The sequence below is a fragment of the Zingiber officinale genome, chromosome 6A (assembly GCF_018446385.1).
Source record: "Zingiber officinale cultivar Zhangliang chromosome 6A, Zo_v1.1, whole genome shotgun sequence".
Lineage (NCBI taxonomy): Eukaryota > Viridiplantae > Streptophyta > Magnoliopsida > Zingiberales > Zingiberaceae > Zingiber > Zingiber officinale.
Genome location: NC_055997.1, coordinates 64872471 through 64880876, shown reverse-complemented (window position 1 = coordinate 64880876; position 8406 = coordinate 64872471). Strand labels below are relative to the sequence as shown.

The window sequence follows — 8406 nt, the reverse complement described above, 5'->3', positions numbered from 1 at the left end:
GCCGAACGGTTCGGCCGCTCGACAGACATATCACTTCTGCCCCGGTTGTAGGTATCGGTCCGACTTGGAGGACTCCCGGTCGTATGCTCGGATGAGATTGCTCCTGCCTGTCTTTGTTGCCTTGTGCCCCGGCCGAACGGACATCCCGCTCGACCCTGAAACCTTTTTACTTTAGAGCATCGGAAACCCGACCCCTAGTCGGGTTGTCTTTCGTTCGGCTCGGGGGATTCCCGGCGGGTCGGCCCTCTCAATCCGGTCGGTCGGGTCTCCGGGTTGAATCTCTTGACCTTTGACCTCCACGTGTTGTTGACCTCCCGTTGGCCACGTGTTGTTGACCTCCCGCCAACGAGGGTCCTCCGTCCTTACCACCGGATCACTCATCAAACTATAAACTAATAAATTCAATCAGTTCACAATTCAAGAAGTGCCAATAAGATTGAATCAAAGAAATAAATATACAACTTCAGGGGTGAAAAGTCATAAAAAATTTTGAAACCCTGACTCAAATTGCTAACCTAACTATCAGTATATGAAGTTTATACGAACCTAAAACATCTATATTTCTCGTATTTAGGATACTCATGGAATTTCCATCTGATCATTGACTATATAAATAAGCTATCTTATTTGTTCTCAATCTCAATCTTCATCATCATCCTGCTCGTCATCCTCCCCATCCTCATCAGTTTCTTAGTATCAAGGAAAAGAAAAGATAATCCATACAGAAACCAGAAATCAATAGTAAAGACGACAATCACCCACGGTTTGTGCTCTGATTATTAATATTAGCAACATACTATGACTCACAATTACCAAGGAAAATAATAGTACTCATCATTTTCCACGAGTTAACGAACAAGTAACACAAGTAAACCCTGATGAGACCAAGTTTAGGAAAAGGAGAAAAAGGAAAGGAATCTGCATTCACTTTCTGAGATAGCAGTAGTATACCAAACTCTATGTAAATGTGTTACATTGGAAGTAGCATACCTCTTCATCATCCTCACCATCAAAATCATCTTCATCAATTTCCTGTGACATCAAATAATGATTTTAATCATTTCTTGAATATGAGACTCAATGGAAGATAAATGAGGAGAAAGGAAAGAGAATAGAGGACAGGAAAGACACGTTAATGGACATACATTGTTGAAGTTTCAAAGGATTAGGCCATAAGTCTTCCTTGATTATCTCAGCCACCTGCAAGTGTGCTTGTAAGAATAAGGTACTATAAATGAGGAGATTCTATGTAATATAGGATCCGGAAGCAATCATGTTAATGCCTTTCTTTTGATCATATAACATGATTAGGGCAAACTGAAGACTACAAACAAAAATGCATTAGTGTAAGAAATACAAACAAAAATGGCCAACAATAACCCTGTTTAAATTCACTGCTCCATCGGGTTCTTGAATTAGGGATGTTCAATGAAAGAAAGGCGACATCACCATGCACATAATTTAATTTCAGCAAACTCTAACAGAAAAATGTGACAAGAAAGAGTACCAATCTAGCCTCTCATAACTTTAAAAACGATGCCATACACAAACCAATAACAAGAGAAGAGTAAACGTACAACAAACTTCATCACGAGGATGAACTTGAAAATCCAGTTCAAGTTCTTTCAGGGAAGAGTTTGACCAACTGCCACAACTTGAACAGAAATGGAATAAATTGATTCTTTCCTTCACTGCAGTGTCGTAGGTAGTACAAGGTCCATAATCATGGGATCTTTTACCTCTAGAATCTGTTTGTACTTTCATTTGCTCGTCAGCATTCACCCTGAAAACAATGCCCATTTGAAACCACAAAGGAAAACAAACAAAATATATATATAATTAGGTGATGAATAATGGACTTGATAGAGACATCTAACCTTGATACAGACATAAATGTAATGGACTTCAGGGTTTGAACCAACAACTGCAAAAACTGAGCTACCGTCCTCATTCAATGGCAATGGAGTGGTCATTTCCCAAGTTTTCTGCCCTGGAGTCTTCTCTGTCCTCTCTAGAAGGAAGAGGAAGGATAGTGGGGGAACAATTATCAATTCTCACGCAATTGATACATCTACATAGAGGCTCAAATATTATACTGATTAACAGAGTGATAAGAGAAATAAGAAATAAGATGTTGAGACAAAGATATGGTGTGAAAAATTGCACAAAACCTTAGAAGATCCTAGATGCGGACATAAGATTTCTCATACTGTGTTTAAAGACTATGATTCCAATGATTCACCATATGCTGAGATATGATGATGAAAAAAAAATGATGATGTTGAAAATGAACTTTGGCAAATTTTAAAATGAACTGCCGATTAACTAGTATGAGCAATATACATTCACTAGACAAATGTTCTCAATAACTCAGGAAAAATATATGATATCCTGAGTATCACATGATTCTGACTTACACACAACCACAATCACTTATCATCGGATACCTTAATTCAGAGCTCTAAAACCATTGCCCCAGATTTCTAAACTATTACCTCATCCTAATTCTGAAATGTCATATTTGATTTATCAGTAGATTATGTTAACCCATGGCACTCAAAAGGAATCTTAGTTCTTATGCAAGTAGAATCTCACATTTGGATTGCTACCACCATGATATATGTCCCAGATTGAATTGAAGCATATTCCACTCACTTTAAGCCATCTTTTTGTTCATTTAGATTTTTTTATTCCTTTCATATGTGCATTTCAAATCATACTGGAAAACCAAGTTAAGAGTCAACAGCTGAAACAAGTAAAAACAAAGTCACTGACCTATTACATACATGTTTATATTTCAAAGTTCTACACCCCTTAACAGATTCAATCGATAACTTGGATCACCATAGGTGATCTGCATTAAACATAAAAGAATTGGCCATAATATTTACGTCCTTTCTTTCATAGATGGAGCAAAATCTATTTAACATACCAGAATGTATATTCCTTTGTCCTTGAGAACCCTAACAGACATTGTATATGGATGTTCACAAAATGACAAACTCCATAAGGCTCGTAATGAAGAATAGATCAACATAAACTGAAACCGAGATCAACCGATTAGTGTAAGAAAAAAAAAGACAAACCGAGATCAACCGATTGTGCAAAATCGAGTATAAATTAGTGTAACAAAAAAAACAAGACAAACCGAGATCAACCAATTGCGCATTTCCCAGTCACATAAAGGTTATGATTCCAAAATCACTGTGAGAAGTGAAAAAAGGTTGAAACTTTTCCTAAGAAAAGCAGTTCGAATTGAAAATTGGATTAGCAACAATCTTGGGCAGACATGAGAGCAAATAGCGTAAAGAGAATCTAGAGAAGCACTGACTGAAAGAAAGCAAAAGAGGAATACCAGTGATGCCATGGACGAGGTGCGAAGCTCAGGGCTGATGCAATGTCAGGCAAGCATTGGTGTAATTTCCCTTCCCTCTGCAGCAGACGACACCGCCTCCATTAAATCCAACCCTAGAACCGCGAGCACCAACATCCCCGCTTCTGAATCCTGAAGCAGAAGCCTGGTCTCCACCGCCCCCTTCGCCGAAATCAGACCAAGAACCACGGCCGGGCTGAGCCCACAGCCAGGGAGGGAGGTCGCGGCCTGTCTACAGCAGTGCTCGAGGTTGCGGCCAGCCTCGCCGCCAGGCTGCGGAGGCGCTTGAGGTCGCGCAGGCCTCACGGCACTAGCCCGGGAGTCGGCCGCCGCACTTGCTGCCTCCAGATCTGGCCGGAGAAAAGAAGGGAGAACGTATGTTTTAGGGTAGGGTAGCCTACGCAATACAGTTAGTATCAGACAGCAGTTACAAGTTGTGGCAGTTAACCGATTGATAGCATGTATATCATGTATGTTGAAATAGTTACCATTTAAATCATAAAATATTGAAATATATCAAAAATGTGAATTATAATATTCAATATAAAAATGAGATTTTTACTAAACCGCGTATATAAGTTTACAAAATACTCATTTCAAATAGGATAGTTTCAAAATGACCAAACTATGTATCTATTTATAATTCTATTCTTATTAGTCGATTGATATTTTGGAGTAGTCGAATCGATTTGGTTCTGTATCAAAACGTCCAATTTTTAATTAAAGCAGTCGAACTGATTTACTTTTTTTTAATCAAAATTGATTTTAGATCAAATCGGTTGATAGACCAAATAACCTCGGATTGATATGAAACTAGTTTATATGTATTTATCTATCTCTCTTGATTATATTCATACCCTCAAATATCAATTTAACGTTTAGTACATCAACTAATTTTACCTAAAATCAACTGATATACCAAATGATCTCAAATTGATATGAAACTAGTTCCTATATATTCCTCTACCTCTCCTTATTATATTCATGTCCTCAAACGTTAATTTGATTCAATATATTGAGAGCAATGATTTGTTAAACACAAATATATTTGAAAATTTTAATTTATGTTCAAAAAATTATTGCTCTCAATATATTAGGTCAAATTGATGTTTAACGGCATAGGTATAATCAGGAGAGGTAGATGAACATATAAGAACTTGCTTTATGCCAATCTGAAGTTATTTGGTCAATTAGCCGATTTTGGGCAAAATCGTCTGATAGATCAAATGACCTCGGATTGACATGAAACAAGTTCTTATATATTCATCTATCTCTCCTGATTATACCCATGCCCTCAAACTTTAATTTGACCTAATATATTGAGAGCAATAATTTTTTGAACACGAATATATTTGAAAAATTTAATTCATATTCAAAAAATCATTGTTCTCAATATATTGGGTCAAATTAAAGTTTGAGGGCATGGATATAATCAGGAGAATTAGCCGAACACATAGGATCTAGTTTCATGTCAATCCGAGGTCGTTTGATCCATCAGCCGATTTTGAACACGAATTAAATTTTTAAATAATTTTTAATTCAAAAAACTATTGCTCTCAATATATTGGGTTAAATTTATATTTGAGGGTATGGATATAATCAGGAGAACTAGTTGAACACATAGAATCTAGTTTCATGTCAATCCGAGATCATTTGGTCCATTAGCCGATTTTGGGCAAAAATGGCTGATGGATCAAACGACTTCGGATTGATATGAAACTAATTCCTATGTGATCATTTACCTCTCCTTATTATATCCATGATCTCAAACTTCAATTTGACCTAATATATTTAGAGCAATAATTTGTTGAATATGAAAATATTTGAAATTAGTTCTAATTTCAAATATTTTTGTGTTCAACAAATTATTGCTCTAAATATATTGGGTCAAATTGAAGTTTGAGGGTATGAATATAATTAGGAGAATTAACCGAATACATAGTATTTAGTTTTATGTCAATCCAATGTCATTTGATCTATCAGCCGGTTTTGTCCAAAATCGACTAATGGACAAGATGACCTTAGATTGACATGTTAGATTCTTTGTGTTCGACTAGTTCTCCTGATTATATCCATATTCTCAAACATTAATATAACCCAATATATTGAGAGTAATAATCTTTTTGAACTAAAAAATATTTAAAAAATTCAATTTATGTTCAAAATCGGTTGATGGATCAAACGATCTCAAATTGATATGAAACTAGATTCTATGTGTTCAGCTAATTCTCTTGATTATATCCATGCCCTCAAACTTCAATTTGACCAATATATTGAGAACAATGATTTTTTGAATATGAATTAAAATTTACAAATATATTCGTGTTTAAAAAATTATTGCTCTCAATATATTAGGTCAAATTGAAGTTTGCGGGTATGAATATAATCAGGAGAGGTAAATGAACATATGAGAACTTGTTTCATGTCAATTTGAGGTTGTTTGATCCAGCATATAAGAACATATAATTTTTTGAACATAAATATATTTTAAAAAATTCAATTTGTGTTTTAAAAATCCGGTTGATGGACCAAACGATCTCGGATTGATATGAAACTAGATCATATGAGTTCGACCAGTTCTCATGATTATATTCATGCCCTCAAACAACAATTTGACCTAATATATTGTGGGCAATGATTTTTTGAATATGAATTAAATTTTTTAAATATATTCTTGTTCAACAAATCATTGCTCTCAATATATTGAGTCAAATTGGCGTTTGAGGGCATGATATAATCAGGAGAGGTAGAGGAACACATAAGAACTAGTTTCATGTCAATCTGAAATCATTTGGTACATCAGCCGATTTTAGGTAAAATCGACTGATGTACCAAACGTCAAATTGACATTTGAGGGCTTGATATAATTAAGAGAGATAGATGAACATATAAGAACTATTTTCTCATCAATTCAAGGTCATTTGGTTTATCAACTGATTTGATCTAAAATTGATTTTGTTTTTTTTTAAAAAATGCAAATCAGTTCGACTGATTTGATTAAAAATCGGATGTTTCGATACATAGACAAATCGATTCTACTACTCTAAAATATTAGTCGACTGATAAGGATAAAATCGGAAATAGGTATGTGATTTGGTCATTTTGAAACTATCCTATGTGAAATGGGTATTTTGTAAACTTATATATATGCGGTTCAGTAAAAAGATGTATAAAAAATTAAAATCCATACAAGTATAAATGTCTATTAACTATTTAATAGCATCTAAGTAGCTAACTTGGAAAGATTTACCATCGAATGGTTTGTAGAAAATGATGTTTGGCAAGTTTTCTGTAAATTATATAATAAAAAATTGGGTAAGAAAATATTATTTTGAGTGTCGAAGTAGTTGTTATAACGTTATAGCAACTAGTCGTTGAAATAGCTGCTACAACATTGTAGCAACTAGCCATCAAAGTAACAACTAATCATCGAAGTAGCTATAACAACATTATAGCAACTAACCATTGAAGTAGTTGTTACAATGTTATAGCAGCTAATCGTCAAAGTAGCTACTACAATGCTGTTGCAGCTAACATTCCAAGTAGCTGCTACAACGTTATAGCAGCTAGCTGTCGAAGTAGTTGCTACATGTTATAGCAGCTAGTGCAGGGATTTTAAATTGTAACTTAAATCCTAATAATATATTAGGATTAGAGGGAATTACTGATAGATCAATTAAGTGCGATAGAGGGGGGGGGTTAATATCGCGCCCTTTTAAAAACTTTTCTTTTCGTATTTCAAAACAATTCGAGTAAGCAACGGAAAATATAAAGGGATAAGTTCGTTTACTTCGTTCGGAGCCTGGCTCGACTCCTACTCGAAGGCCCGCGATCATTGATCGCACTGATGGGCAAATCACTATAGCTCTTCTTTCCGAGATCCTCAGAAAGAAGTAGATCATACAAATGAGAAAGATAATAACAACCCTACTATCTTGCTTAAATGAATTACAATGCAAGCTTAGATAAAAATATACCGACAAGTAAATGCAGTTGAAGCTTTGGTCGGCACTTCCGGATAGTGTGGCTTGCTGAGCTGATGAAGGCTTGTAGCATGGTTTGCTTGCAGAACAGAACTTGAGTCGATCAGAAAGAGTTGCTGAGCCTCAAACCTCGAGCTCCTTTTATAAGTGTCATTATTGTTCGGTCGACCGATCGCTCTGTTCGGTCGACCGAACCCGCTCCCTTCCTTCCTGGTTGGAGTCTGACGTTGGCTCGATCTTTTGTATTAACTAATCTTTAATGGTTCGGTCGACCGATCCGGTTGTTCGGTCGACCGAACAGTGACCTTCCGTGTTTGTCGAGATCCGCACTTAATGCTCCATTAATGATTTTATTGTTCGGTCGACTGAACCTCATTTTTGATCGACCGATCATGCTGTGATACCATGTTTGCGAGCCTGAACTGTTTTGCCAAATTTGTCTGTTCGGTCGACCGAACCTTTTTTCGGTCGACTGATAAAATACCTTGATCGGTTGACTGAACCTCCTGTTCATTTGACTGAACCCTTGGTAAATTGAAGGTTTCTGAGTGCTGGACGCGTGGCCGCTGACAGAGCCTGATTCTGAGTTCTGAGTCAAAAGTTATGACCCTTTGAAACTCAAGGGGTCATATGATTCTACAACACAAAGTTAGTTCGATATAACAATAGTATTTCTACAAAACAAAGTTAGCACAGTTATAATACATGAATAGTAATATGCATTAGTATAACAGTTAGGTCTGTCTTGATCTCAACTTGGAAACCATCCCAGTTTCTTCAGTTGGATCAGTGACCTTAGGTTGTTCCCTTCAGGAACCCGACCTTATGTCGCTCCTCCAGTTATTGTTGGTTGCTACTCGGAAAGCCTAATGGTTCCACTGTACAAAAATTTTGTACAAAGGTCTGAACCTTTTCCTAGCTACCATGTGTTCTTTTAAATTAAACTTGGATCGCCTGCAGAACTTAACACGTTTGATCCAAAGTTTAATTTATTTGTTCTTTTAGGTTTAGACTTGGATCTCCTGCGGAACCTAACACGTTTGATCCAAA

At 36.1% G+C, this 8406-nt stretch overlaps 1 long non-coding RNA gene across 2 annotated transcripts; it reads right to left on the bottom strand.

Moving 5' to 3' along the window:
* Positions 1 to 779: 779 nt before the first annotated feature.
* Positions 780 to 3785, bottom strand: LOC121994018. Of its 2 annotated transcripts, none has more exons than XR_006115537.1 (5): positions 3356 to 3785; positions 1878 to 2071; positions 1578 to 1783; positions 1146 to 1200; positions 780 to 1032 (listed from the first exon to the last, which is right to left on the bottom strand). It is a non-coding gene; the product is annotated as an uncharacterized LOC121994018 (long non-coding RNA). The 2 variants fall into 2 exon arrangements; XR_006115536.1 differs by having other exon boundaries at positions 1878 to 2011.
* Positions 3786 to 8406: the final 4621 nt, after the last annotated feature.